General features: G+C 41.4%; 1 long non-coding RNA gene across 1 annotated transcript in view; it reads right to left on the bottom strand.

The window, feature by feature from the left end:
* Nucleotides 1–3091: 3091 nt before the first annotated feature.
* The window catches only part of LOC144066255 (uncharacterized), an 80076-nt gene continuing 67628 nt past the window's right edge, over nucleotides 3092–15539 (bottom strand). Inside the window, exon 3 of the long non-coding RNA XR_013297425.1 lies at nucleotides 3092–3195. This is a non-coding gene — a long non-coding RNA (uncharacterized LOC144066255). The remainder of the gene's footprint in view (nucleotides 3196–15539) is intronic.

Below are 15539 nucleotides of genomic sequence, written 5' to 3' on the forward strand. Positions count from 1 at the left end.
TCGTATAATGGGAAACGTATTTATTAATTCCCGCCGGCCTCTTTTAGTCACTTGATATTCAGAGACGTCGTTATCCCAAAATCTCCAAAAGCTCTTATCGGCTGTCCTAATGCTACCTGCGTACGCGGGGGGTGACGAGCTATCGTCGCTCGCCATTGTCAAGCTCTTCTACGTTGTTTTCCGAAGCTAAATGATGGACAGCGAGGCGTTCTCGTGCCAAATTTTTACCCAGAGTGACCTTGGGTCTCGTCCTAGCCATCAAAAGCTGCTTTTTAAAAAGGAGGCGGCCCCCCTCCCGAGATGTTCAATGTCAGAACATTCATTACGGGGCTCAATGGGGCACATCTTTTTCATTTAGGGCTCCGTAACACGTCGCGCCGGGAGTGGCGGTCGGATTTGGAGAGGAAGTACGACGGACGAGGCTACCTGACACGAGGCTTCCTCGTGTCATCCCCGGAGAAAATTCTATTTATACAGAATTATGCAGCCGCCCTTCATGCGAAAGTCCTTGGAATCATCTAGGATGAATTCCTCGTGCTGCCAGAACGGGAAATCTGGAGCGAAATTAAGTTTGTGCGGGTGTTGGGGTGTTATTCCGGAATTGGGGGATATTTGGAATTCAGAATTCTGGGGAAAACGAGCCTTTTTTTGCTACATGTTCATGAACTATAGCTCATTTTTAGTAATACTCAAGTGCGACTTTTGTTATCTGGAAATGTGTTTGCTCTTGGTTTCTGACCAAATTAAATTGTGTATTCTTTGGCTTTTACGATTTATGGTCCCACAAATGCGGCACCTGACTTAATATTTAGATTAGATTGGATTAGACAACTTTATCCATCCGGTATTCGGGAAATTTCACTGTCACAGTAGCAAGATTTTCACATTTTCTGTGTCTGTATTCTCACCCTCTTAATAATATATATATATATATATATGGATATACATGTATACACGTATATATATGGATATCCATATATATATATATATATATACACACACACATATACATACACGTATATACACGTATATATATGGATATACATATATATATACACACACATATATATATATACACATATATACACACACACATATATATATATATATATATATATATATACATACATACACGTATATATATACACGTATATACACATATATATATATATATATATATATATATATATATATATATATATATATATGTGTATATATACACACGTGTATATATATACACACGTGTATATATATACACACACGTGTATATATATACACACACGTGTATATATATACACACACGTGTATATATACACGTATATATATACCCGTATATATATACACACGTATATATATACCCGTATATATATACCCGTATATATATACCCGTATATATATACCCGTATATATATACCCGTATATATATACCCGTATATATATACCCGTATATATATACACACGTGTATATATATATATATACACACACGTGTATATATATACATATATACACACACGTGTATATATATACACATGTATATATACGTATATATATATATACACGTATATATACACGTATATATACACGTATATATATATAAATATATATATGTACACGTATATATATACATATATACATGTACACGTATATATACACGTATATATATATATATATATATATATATGCACGTATGTATGCACGTATGTATGCACGTATGTATGCACGTATGTATGCACGCATGTACGCACGCACGCACACACACACACATATGTATATATATGTATATATGTATATATATATATACCTTTTTTCAGTAAACGCTAGCTTTTTGTGGTTATTGTTGCTAAATTTTGCATTTGAGTGGTAATTTGAGACTTATTTGATATTTTAAAACAATTTTCATTTCGATTTTCTTCCAGGAGAGCACGTTTATTCCGGAATTGCATCCTAGCATACCATACGACTCCTCTATTTTCATGCCAATTATTTAAAATGTTATGGGCTGGACATCAATTCTGGAATAACCCTTACGGGAATATTTTTTTACAGTCTGACGCGGAAGTGTCTCAGTCATGAAATAAAACAAGGAGAACTAGTCACGGACAAAAGTAATAAAACGGGCAAGTCAATAACCGGGTGAACTATTTGTCTTGTTGGAAGTGATACGTTGGTTCCTCTCGGTCCGCCAGGACGTAAAAAGCCCACGAGCGCCGAAGACTTTATTGGAACTCTGCACACTTTCCCCTCGCTTGTCACTCTGGAAAGACGGGGCGCAATAAAGAATCCCCAATATTACGGCACAGCTGACATTGATCAATAACTCTAATATGGGCTCCAGCCTGATTTACTTGACTGTTCAAACTATCCAGACAACTCAAATGGCAATGAAATAAACCAATAGTGATTTACAGAGAATATCTATATTTTTTTTTCAGATTATGCATTCTTGGACGCACCATATTTTAAAAAAAACCTGGAACTTGTAGCTCGGAAAATAGCATTTTTCATAGAGTTGAATGACTATATTTGGGGAAGTATTTGTTTAAGGAGTAAATACACATGTATTGGGGAAAATACTTGCATTTGGAGATGCCGTGTGGCCTTTTAGGAACCCTTACAGGGAGCTGCTTTGAGCTTTTAACGAGAACAAGGTGCAAATGGAGGGCCCCTTGTTTGAGGGGACGGGTGGGGGGTTGTTCTCCTTTGTTCCTTAAAAGCACAAGAAGCTCCTCCAAATGCTCCTCAACAGGAAATGCTTATTCTACATGTTGCCCGTGGGGTAAATACAGAGTAGATATTTTACTTCGTTCAGACCAACCGCGTTTTTCTCTCATCCACGTCCAAAGGACTAAGAGAATATAGTCCAAATATTAGATTTTAAAGTCCTTATTACTTCATTTTATGGGATATTCGCCATGACATGCCTTTGATTGACAGGTCAGAAAGCCTGTGTGGGTTAAACGTGGCCCTTTCTTAAAGCTAGAGTCGGTCTTGGGGTGTTTGGTTGACCACCAAAGGGCCTTGACCTTCTTAGCCTAGCCTTGGGAGTCATGGAAAAAAATTAAAAAGTGCAGGACTGGCATAACTTTTACTCACCTGATGCTCAAACGCCACATTCGTGCCACGCCATTACGGTCATCTTCGCTTCCTTCGTCGGCGGTTGTCGACTCGGCATCATGCGGTTCTTTACGTGTCAACTGTTGGGGGACAAATGAGTCATGATATATATTTTTTTAAAAACAGTGTCTATGGGAAATGTTAAAAAATGGCAATCACTAGCCGGTTTCATACAAAGTGGAATACCGGTTTTAATGACACAAATGCTTCTACAATCTTCTTACTCCAGCAACACGAGTGCAACCCGGACTATTAATGTCGACGGCTGTGCAATATTTGCAAGGGGAAGAAAAAAAAAAGTGCTCTTTGCCTGCCCTTTTCTCTCCGATGCCGAGCATGAATGTCGGACGCGACCGCGGCGCTTCCCAGACTGCTGATGCACGCCACGCCATGTCTATGAGCTACTTGTGTGGCTTGGTCCCGCTAAGCGGCTTCCTTCAATGTCCCGCAGGGCGTCTAAGGGGGGATCCACCGAGGACGCGTTGAGGCCACGGTGGCTAAAACGCAGGCGCCGTCCTATTATCCGCGATGGGGGGCGCAAGAGATCAAACGGTGGGATAACGGTAAGGAGAAAAGAAGCCAATGACATGTACAAGTGAGTTTTTTCACGTTTTACGCTAGATACGGTTTATTTTTTTCTTGAATTTCATTCATAGACATTAAAATAAATTTTGGTAAGCATTTTATCTGTTTATCTTAATAAATAAATGACCCTGTTATGGCGTTTCGTGCATGTCAAGTCTAATTTGTGCGCATATAAGCCGTACCCTCGATTCGGTCAACATTTTTGGGAGCGAGATATGCGAGAAAAATGGTACTCGGACGTTTCGTTGAAAGACGTTTGGTCGACCGGACGTTTGGTAGAACGGACGTTTGGTCGACCGGACGTTAGGTCGACTGGACGTTTGGTAGACCGGACATTTGGTAGACCGGACGTTTGGTAGAACGGACGTTTGGTAGAACGGAGGTTTGGTAGAACGGACGTTTCGTAGAACAGACGTTTGGTAGAACGGACGTTTGGTAGAACGGACGTTTGGTAGAACAGACGTTTGGTAGAACGGACATTTGGTCGCCGGGTTGTTACTGTTGAAACCAGCTCTCAAAATTATAATCATGAGAGTGAGTTTAATATCTAAATATCTAATATCAAAATATCAACAGTAAACTCTCTGTCATAATTTGACAGCGAGCAAACCCGGTGACCAAACATCCGTTCTACCAAACGTCTGTTCTACCAAACGTCCGGTCGACCACACGTCCGGGGACCAAACATCCGGGGACCAAACGTCCGGGGACCAAACGTCCGGGGACCAAACGTCTTTCAACAAAACGTCCGGTCATGCGAGAAAATACGCTAAATTAGCTGATGTCTTGTGGCCTGTAAGTTAACTTTTTGGGGCCCAAAATAAACTAGTCCCGCCCACGTCTGTCTCGGGAACTAAATTGAGTTTTAAACATTGGGGTTAACTCTCTCCACGAGGGAATATTCATCCATCACGGTTCAAATGGATGGGACGTACACGGCCGTCAACGAGTCAGAATCACACGGCTCCATTGACCCGACGATTCTGGGTCGACAAACGTGTCCTGTCTCTTTCAATGGCGCCCTTCATGTCCGGTGTGGGTGGTTCTCAGTGCGGCTCCATTTCACTCGCCACTTTTCAAAGAAACCTTTCTCCGGCTCGCTCCCGCCAACGGCCCTCTGGAGGTTTCAAAGCCTCTGCGTGTCGCTCCATGGCATCTTCCTCACGCCCGGCTCGGAAGGGCGAGGCGCTTTTTTTGGGGCTAAAGTGTCTCTCGGGGAAGTTATTTATAAATCGTGACTCGCACTTTTCAATGACCCAAACGTGACCTGCGTCAGCTAAGATAAGTCATGTGCTGGCACCAGTGGCGGTCCGTGCATTTTCTCGTAGCGCCTTCAACGAATCAATCCAACCCTCAAAAACTATGTTATGGCTATAAAACCTCGACTGCAGCTACAGCAGTGACACAAAAATAATCAATAAATCAATGCACAAAAATGGGGTAAAATCCGCTTCCTAGCAGCATTTAATGATTAAATACAAATACTGGATTCTTTCAGACATTACAAACGGGCCAGGGGGGTGATTTCCCCGAGAAAAGACAGCGATGGACGTCAATGGCGAAACTGCAAAAATTGCAGTAAAATGGGGTAAAATCCACTTCCTAGCAGCATTTATTGATTAAATACAAACACTGGAGCTTTTCAGATATCAGAACTTGGTCCACAATTGAAATATTATTTAGGAATACAGCCATATTTTACTCAGCAAAAATCCTTTTTAACTGTACACAACATCCATCCTATTCTTTTCTATCGCCATCGAAGCTAATGCTGAAAGTCGAGCCTGTCCTGTCGTATTTCTGGCATAGTCCGTCTTGAAAATGGCTTTAAATCAACACAACAATATATTTGCTTGTGCATCCCGCTCCAAATATAGTTTGGTAGCTCTGGCTAATCACTAGCCAATCATAGCTAGTGAAAGCGTTGACGTATCCCTACGCTCACGACAATACATTGTGGTGTTGCCAACTCGAAATCTGATTGGTTAAAGCAACAGTCTTATCAACGCTTGTTTAATGCAGCAGAGCCTGCAGAACTGATTGTGAAGGCCTTGAGGCAGATTTCTGACCATGGCAACAAATAATGGCTGAAATGTGATTGGTTAAATGCTTCAATATGAAAACACACATCTGGAAGCAGTGCAACCAGGGGGAAAAGCAATGAAAGGAAGCTAGCAGACAATTTGGGATTATTTAATAAGTATTCATGGACAAAATATAATATATGATTCAGATATTTCTTAGGCCAGCAGAGAAGGCCTTGAAGGCCCTGACGGCCCGCCACTGGCTGGCGCGTAGTTTGGAAATAAATGGAAATTCACGATGTGGTGGCAGTTAAGTAGCGCTAAACTACATATGGAGACCAGCAGGCGGTGAAATGTACTAAAACGTTTACTCCAGCCGGGATCCGTTCGTGTAAAACAAAATAATAAGGAGCAAAGAAGGGTAATCCTTAAAGCTTTCTTGGATGGTTGGGAAAAAACGACTTGGAATTAGCAGCAAAGAAATGACAAAGTTTGTCTTTTCAGTCCACGGTGAAGTTCCCAGTCCATATTTTTAGTGCGACCTATCCTGCCATCCCTTAATTGAAGTCATCTCCTGACGCCTTTGCTAACGTTTCCTCTCCACTCAAGTCGAAGCGACGCGAGCCAAGCCAAGTTTAGAGGCAGGGCAACCTCTTATGAATAAATAAGACGCGGGTGCGGGCTTCTCTTTGTGGTACGCAACACCAAATGTACATGAGAGTGCACTTTGAAAACCCGTTTGAGGGTTGGTAATGAGCAAAGAAAATTCCGAGGTTATTACATTTTTCTTTCTTCACTGGAAACAACTTGAAATAAAGTCAAGGAAGATTTTGACACAAAACAATAGGTAGTAAAGTAGCCCTTCCAAACAACTATTCAGGATAGCACTCAATTCCATCAAAAAAACCTTCCGGAAAATGACCGAATGAAATTCACATTTTCAGTGAAATAAATATCATTTAAAAATGACTATACTCTTAATATCATATTACTGTAGTCCGAGATCTTTCATTGAGGACGACATCATTCTATTCAAATTTCATTTGAGCAACAAAAAAGGAAAAAACCTTGAACAGATTGAAAATTGGAACCGACGCAAAAGCCACTGACAAGCGGCATTTTCCGTCTTTTTCCAATTTGTTGTCTGAAGGTTAGCCAAAGTGTAATCCCTCTCATGCCCATAAAAATTCTTTTAATTTTTTTCCTCTCCATTTACGTTCCGTGGCCATTTTTTGTCGACATCTGTCTGGCGTGGCTTAAATCCACAAATCTCCGTCCACAAAGAGAAAGCTCCTTTAAAACATCATCAGTCCCGGCCAAATAAAAATAAAACAAAATATTGGGCTAGGAGAATCGATAGAAATTGAGCCATGCGACATAGCGACCAAGTTTTAAGATGACCGGTTTCCAAATAACGGAGTCGTAGGTCTTCAATTTTTATCCACAAGAACAACAACAACGACCCCGAGTCCCCAATAGCCATTGAGAAATTTGTCGTCTTTCCCTTGTCTTTCCTGTGCCCCCAACAGTGAAAAAAAAACCAGAATACAGACGACATGAGCTTGTATTGTCAGGAACCAAGAGCGATAAGCAGACTTGTGGGAGAGGAAAAGGGAACGGGGGTAGATGAAGCTGCCGATAAACAATGACAAAAGCACAAAAACAGAGACAAGTGGCACAAAAGGATATATTTAACACATCTCCCTGCCTTGGGGATCCATAGAAATATTGCCCGACGGCGAGATGCCGAGATGGTGGATTGCGCCGCCTTAGAACTTATCAGCAAAATGGAGAATAAGCTATTTCTTTTGACTCGACTTGCTGGTCCGACTCCATTAAAAAGCAGTCAGATAGGCAGCGTTAAGAGTAGATTTTTTTGGCGGGGGGGAGATGGGATTGACACTTGAATAGTGGGACTGTTGGACTGGCGTTCAAAAACTGGAGCAATCCGGAGGCAGCTGTTTGGCGTGACAACTAGGGCGGTCCGGACAGTTTTTACCACTTAATTATTGAGGATGGCACGTGATCCAGATCAAGCCCCCCTCCCACTGGAGTAAAACACCCCCAAATCGACTTTTGGGAGGGCGCACGGCAGATGGTGCTACGCACCTTGCGGAACGGTAGGATAACGTACTAGGAAAGAAAAGAATTAAAAAGATTGGGCTTTGATTTTTCAGTATGTGTCCAACTCAAGGCCTGGGGGCCAGATTTGGCCCACGGTGTCATTTTGTGTGGCCAGAAGAAGGACATTTTGGGGGGTAAATTGAATTCAAATATGCGTGACGTGACGGAAATCCGAAAATGTATATGTTGGGGTTATTCTGGGATATTATTATATATGTGCGTATTAATCATTATATGTATGTGTGGAATATTAATCATTATATGTATATGTGATACATTAATTATTATAAGCAGACCAAAGCTCAGTATAACAAGGACACTTCCCCCCCCCCTGCAGCTGGCTCTGAGGACATTTAATTGTTTTTAGGACTATTGACCTGACAGATCACCAAGTTCCGGGCCGAGGACTGTTGATCTGAGTTCGCAATGAAGATCTGGGAAGGACTCTTAAATTGCTTTGACTTGGATTCCGGCAGATGGCGATAATTGAATCAACTTCCGAAAATACTCGCATATTATTTTAAAATACTGTCGCTCGGTTCACCTTTTATGGAAATTATTATGCTTACTTGTGCAAATTCTTACGCGGTTGCTTTTAGTTTCCGACCTGATATGCAATTGTTGTTGCAGTTGTTTTTTGACCTTAATTGTGTTATTCGGTTAGCTTATGCAATTGGATTGAATAGATAACCTTGTAATTGTTTTGATTTGATGTCTTATATTGGCAGGAGAGGAATTCGGTCCTTTAGAATGCTCCGGTGGCGAGGGCGAGCCAGGACTGATTCTCACTTGCAAGTTATCGCTGGATTATGTCAACGATGTCTCTCCTTTTATTAAGGTATATCTATTAATAAACCTATCAGCATACTATTTTTTATAATTGATACAAATAAATAAACTGATGATCAAAAATAAGACCTTTTCTCGTGCCGTTTTGAATTAAAAACGACACTTTTTTGGCTCTCTGAAGGAAACAACAACTATGACGTGGCCCCTGACAAAGTTGAGTTTAATACCCCTTCAAAGTAAAATAGAAATGCGAATTGAAGTGGCAAAACTTCAAGTGACTCTACAATTGGACTCTGTGGTTTCAGCGCTTCTTTGCCGTAATGGTTTGGGTGCAAAGAGCAGCTTACGTTCCCACAGTAGTAAACTTTTCATTGTTTACATTCCTTCCCTCCTCCTCTATGGCAACATCGTTATTGTCTGCCAGGGAATAGTTAACACCAAGGATTTATTAGACTCCAGTTAGTGTCTTAAAAAAAAAAAAAAACATTCAAGTTAACTAAATCCCTTGTTGTTTTTGTTTTTTTTTTACATTCGGCAGCTTGAACAATTCACATGACGTCCTTTTTTCGACTGTACAGCGTCTGCTAAAAACCTCATCGGCGCTATAAAAGCTAGCCACACGCATATTTTCGGTGATGTCATCCCCAAGTGCCAGAAATTTTATGATTATTGTCCTGCTTAAGTGATTACATCTCTGTCAACCTCGGCCAATCGCTCCACTTATTAAGCGATTTAAAAAAAGCGTACAAATGCAACAAGGCACATATTTACTCACTTAAAGGTCTAAAATTTTCTCCCAAGTGAACGAAGGGCCCAATCAGTATGCACTAAATTCAAGATTCTGTAGATGTCGCTGTATGACGCTGACAGCTTGACTGTCTGGCTACATTGCTTGCTGACACGCTATATTTATATAGCGAAAAGGCAGACAGCTGCTTAAAGCATGACAATATGACGTTTTCGTGTGCTATCGGTGACCGACACGATCCGCATCGGAGCCAAAATGGGTCAAACGAGATCGGTTTTACAAAAAACTTACTTAAAAAAATCCTGTACAAAAGTTGTTATATGGCGTACACCATTTGAAATGATTAAAAAACGCATAAAATGCGGGAAAACCGAAAGGTACCATATTTTCACGACAATAAGGCGCACATAAGTCTTAAATTTTCTCCAAAATAGACAGGGGGCCTTATAATCCAGTGCACTTTATATATGGACCAATACTAAAATTGTTATCACGATAAAATAAAATGAATCAGTCGATAGGGTACACCGACTCTACTATTTTCCCGTAGACAAAGTACTGATGCAGTGACTGCTGGGATATGTAGTAGTTCTTTTCTCAATACACCCAATGGATTGTGTCCTGTATACATTGACATCAACACAGCATGATGAAGCAAGGAAAGCACCGTTGGAAAAGTTACGCTAGCTACCAGCTAGCTACTATTTGCGAATGGATTGAGGCCACCTGGACAAACGTATAAAACTCAGCGTTTTCAATGACTAATTTGGACAATTGTTCAATTCGGACACAGAAAATGAGGACTTTGATGGATTTGTGGGTGATGATGACGTGAGTAAGTTGTAAAATGGCTAAATAAAGTACAACCGAACTCAGTTTTGCTTCCGTTGCCTTTTTAAAAACGGGTTTTTAGCATGTGGGTGTAGCGTGCAAGAACTATATATCCCAGCAGTCACTGCGCACCGTAAAAACCGGAAAAAGAGTCTGAGGCTGCTTCCGGTAGCCAGCGCTATTACGGTTAGATATTCATATATCATATATACGCGTCTAAAAACGGTGCGTCCTTTGTGTGTTTAAAATACAGAAATAGCACTCGTTACCGACGCTGCGGCTAAAAATACGATGCGCCATATAGTCGTGAAAATACGGTATGTGATTATATGCTGGAAAATTGGCTAGCTCTTCCAACCTTTTCCCTCTGTTAGAACTCCTCCAAATCATCTTTGTTTTTACTTGGATGACTTTTCTCCAAAATAGCCTCTCTTCTTTTGAAAAAAAAAAAACCCCGAAACACCAAAACACACAAACACTGGACTCCATCCCAATCTGCAGTCGCCATGCCATGCGAGACAAATAATAGCTTTGACCCTTCCTAGCGTCCTCATTCCGCATTCTCCTTTCTGGCGCCCACACTTTCCGACAGGAAAAAATAAAAGGGGGACCAGAATAGCCACTGAGGTCCTAATCAATAAATGTAGAGATAGACTAAGGAGGCTAAAGAAGGATCAGAGAGGGGTATTTGGGAAGATAACTGCTCGAGACCACCAGTGCTTGGCAATCATCCCGAACATGACAGCTTGTAGACCCCGGCAATTATTTACCCCGGACAAATCAATAGAGCTCTCTCCGAAAAGATAGCCATCAGCCGGCCTATCTGGGACAAAAAAAAAAAGCATGTGAAAACACATTTGCAAGCCGTCATTTCTTTTTTTTCTCTCTTTTTTTTTCAGAGCAGCAGGCACTCGAACAAAGACATTTCCAGAAGAGTAACTACATAATGGCCCAAATGGATTTGCTCGTGAATGTCACTTCAATGAAAGACCGACAATAAAAGGGGCCGCGAATGAAACGCGCCGCATAAAAAGGGACGCGCATCACAGACGTTCACCCGCGTCTCTTAAGCCTGCGCGACGCTACCGTCTTGCCGAAAGCAAGCCGCGTGCGTAGTAGCGACCGCCAAAAGCCTGGATCGCCGTTTGGGCGAATGGAGGTTGCTTTGGTTGTTGGAAAGTTGGAAAAGCATCTTTAAATGTCTTAAAGTTCATCAGTTAAAGGTGTCAAACTCACCATGTCCATTTAGTGTGGCCCAGATAATACATCATTTGGATGGACCATAGTATGGCTTATATGCGCACAAATTGGTACACGGTCGATTGGTCGCCGGTCTTTTGGTCGCCCGGAAGGTTATTGATAATTACCACTTAAATCGTTGCTCAAATTCCCTAAATACAAACTGCGAATGACTATTTAGTCATACTTAATGCCCTAGTAATTATTAGGCTAAAGAAAAGCTCCAAATTTCCCGGACTTGTATTGTTTTTTGTTGGAGAACTTGTTAAGACCCGGACTGAAGTAGCTTCTTAAAGGGACAACGCATGTACATACAAACTCTTATACACTCACATCGGCTCAGTGAAACTACTCATGGCCATTGTTGGCTTTTATTGATGCGTAGACCGTGTTGTTTTACCTTGTTTTGTCGCCGGTCTTTTGGTCGCCCAGTGTCGCGGTCCAGGCGACCAAAAGACCGGCGACCAATCGACCGCACACGCACAAATTAGGCTTGACATACACGAAACTGCAATGTGACAATATGGCCGTCGTAAAATTCTGATAAGAAAATTGTAATCTGTCATTAAAAAGCATCAGGTTCTCGTCAAGATAGATTCATTTCTTTTTTCAAATTGAATAATTGGATATTGTGCATTTACAAAAACAAGCCTATTTTGATATTGACTCAAATAATGTGAAATCCAGTAGACGATCCTTTCTATTGAGACATGTTGGAGTTATTTTGGGTACTATTATAAATGTGCTTGAAATATTAATCATTATATGTATGTGTGGAATATTAATCATTATATGTATATGTGAAATATTCATCATTATATGTATATGTAACAAACGCTTACTTTAATAACCTTAATTGTTTTGACTCTAATGCAACTAAATGGGCAGGAGAGGGTTTCGGTTCTTTGGAATCATCTGTGACGAGGACGAGTCAGGATGGATTCTCTTCTTGCAAGAATAGCTGGATATGATTTCCGATGTCTCCCTTATATTAAAGTATATCTATTAATGAACCTAACAATACAGTATCGCAGAAATGATTTTTTCCTTCAAGGTAACACATTTGTACTCCCTATTAAAACCATGAATACGGAGGTGAAAATTGTGAAACAGGGGGCGTCTTATACGAGAGAAATGGTCAAATTCAACGATTTTAAGGCCATTTTAAAGGTACGGCTTATACGCAGGGGCGACTAATATGCGAAAAAATACATTATTTTGTTTTCCAACACCGCACACAATAAAAATGGAGGATTTGTAAGTGGACACCGTTGACCGCCCTCCACCTATTTAGCCTCACCTCGGCACCCCTTCCGAGCCCGGGGCAATGATTGAGTTTTCTCGCGGGAAATACGCTCGTCTTTGTGTTTTTGTGAGGGGTCATCTGCTTAAGGGGGAACGTTGCAGAGCGTTGCGGACGTTAAACACCCACGGCTCAAGGGCAAAATCTTTTACGGGCGCTAGTCGCGCTTGTACATTCGCATTTATTTGAGGCCGCTCCCCCTTCCCCCGCCCACTTTGCTCGTCCATTTATTCCGCTTCACGCCACATTAGGTCAGTTTCCCCTCAACTCTTTAGTTGCTTTTTTTTCCCACATCCCATGTGGCAATGCCGCCGGTGTTCTCTCTTTCCTCCGCCCACCTGTGGTCGTTTCTCACTATTTTTGGGGACTCACCAGATGAGGTGTAAATCAGAGCCAATCCTCTCTATTACAGTTCTCACCCTGCCTGTCAATCCATTTCCGCAGCAGTTTGTCACATCTTCCACCTTAACGCCTACTCGGCTCGTCTTCATTCGGAAGATTCTTTTTTTGGAACTATGCGGCGTGAGGGATAACATTTATGAACTCCTAATCCACATCATTCCAGAATTGGCCATCCCTTAAGCAAAAAATAATAGTAATAATAAACAGAATTATAGAACATTAGCGCCTGCTGAATGAAAATGAATGGGTTTTAAGACGGAGCCCTGAGGGACTACAAGGGCAGGTCGTTATGCCAGAAAATGACTATAAAAGCTCCTGAAAATGTTTTCAATTCATATTTCTGTTGGTGGTAATCACAGTTATCTCAGCTTGTCTACATTTTGAAGTTTTTTTTCTTTTTTGTAACGATACAAGGGATATCATTTATTCACTTGCAATCTACATCATTCCAGAATTGGACAATGGTCCATCCTAGCCTTAAAGATAAAAATAATCAACAGAATTATACAACATTAACGTCTGCTTTAGGAAAACGACTGGGTTTTAAGGACGGATCCCTGAGGGACTACGATATCGGAAAATGACTATAAAACCACATGAAACTCTTTCCAATTCATATTTCTATCGGTGCTAATCACGCTTATCAAAAGATTCAGACGTGCCAAGGTGCAAAAAAAAAAACGACAATGCAAAAATAGGTCAGTCTAATTTAAGGAACCTGAAAATACACATTTCACTTGGGATCGGGAGTGCAAGGGGGATGAGGTTGCCATCTTGTGAGGATGTCTCTTTCCCTCTGTGAAAGTGGGGCAAAATGTTGAAGGGCAACCGCCAAGATTTGGGTGGACAGATGGAATTACATGTTTGATCTGCCACAAATTCACACACAGACACACACATACACACACATCTGCTATTCATTTGGTAGGTTTCCAACAGATAAGGCATTAGACGTCACTACAGTCCCTGAACTTGAAGGTAAATTCACTGAAGTACACCCACAGTAGCCTTCTTTCTGGGTACTCCATGAATCATCGCTGCTTCTAGCGATCGTTCATAGCCAATTCTTCTTCAAATCCTTTTTTGTTGCGACACCTACAACTCAGCGTGACCGATTGGAGCGTCACGAGCGTAGAACCTCAAGAGGAGGAGATGCGCACTCCTAGATGAGCATTTTGCCAAGAGCCAGCTGGTGCTGTCATGTCTGATGGCTTGGAACGCAGACAGAAGTTGGAGCCCGGGTTTGGGAGGCGAGCATGGCCGCCATACACGAGTAGGAGGGGCTCTCGTTCACGTTGGGAGGATACGGAAGAACCGACAGCTGCCTCGCTTCTGTCAGTTTGCCCCAGCATAACAATTCTAGCTGATCGCAGTGCATTTGGCTGAATGCTGTCAACGATTCTTGGGTGAAATGCAAGACGCAATCAGCCAAAAGACGTTTCGCCGATGGACGTTTCGCCAAAACTGGATTCGTGTGTGTACATGTTTTTCAACTTCGGCCCGCGGGCCATATACAGATAACATTCATTTAGGAATAACAAGGGCATGTACTGCCCCCCGCTGGACATATTTCTAAATACAAGTACGTACTACAATGTGCTGCCATTTTTTTTACATTTTTTATTTTATCCTTGCGTTTAAAGTAGTAGCCATTTGGAGATCACGCAGAACAGTACGTGACAGAAGAAATAGAGAAAATAAAGTAGTAGTAAGAGTAAGTACTACTGTAATGAAATTGTAAATCCAGAAATCCTACTCAGAAAACTGACACAAGCATAGAAAACGTTGAGATTAATCTTTGAATTAAGGTTCTCAGCAAATCATTTTGACTATATATTTTCTAAAATAATGGGAAATTATTTAAAATTAAACTAGAAGTAAAAGTGTGTTCCATGGCATTTTCAGGTATTGTTCTCTAAGCCCTCTAGTCTGTCCAAGGCACTTAGAATTTCTTCTAGTGTTGTTTTTACTGTCAGACATCAATCCCCAGCTTTGATAAATGACATTGCGTGTCCAAATGGCTACTACTTTAAACGCTAGGATAAAATAAAAAATATAAATAATTGTAGTACGTACTTGAATTTAGAAATATGTCCAGCGGGGGGCAGTACATGCACTTGTTATTCCTAAATGAATGTTATCTGTAGCGTGCCGCATATGGCCCACGGGCCGAGGTTGAAAAACATGTACACACACGATCCGACGGCGGGGTGAGCGCGCGAATCCCGTTTCGGCGAAACGTCCGTTCAGTGAACTGTCCGTCGGCCAAACGTCCGTCGGCGAATCGTCCGAGTACCCAATAATGCACAAAGTGGTCACAGGTGCGTGGAGGAGATTTTCAATTTTTAAACAGCGGCCGGTCGGCTCGCTGGATTGGAT

Source organism: Stigmatopora argus, chromosome 20 (assembly GCF_051989625.1).
Source record: "Stigmatopora argus isolate UIUO_Sarg chromosome 20, RoL_Sarg_1.0, whole genome shotgun sequence".
Lineage (NCBI taxonomy): Eukaryota > Metazoa > Chordata > Actinopteri > Syngnathiformes > Syngnathidae > Stigmatopora > Stigmatopora argus.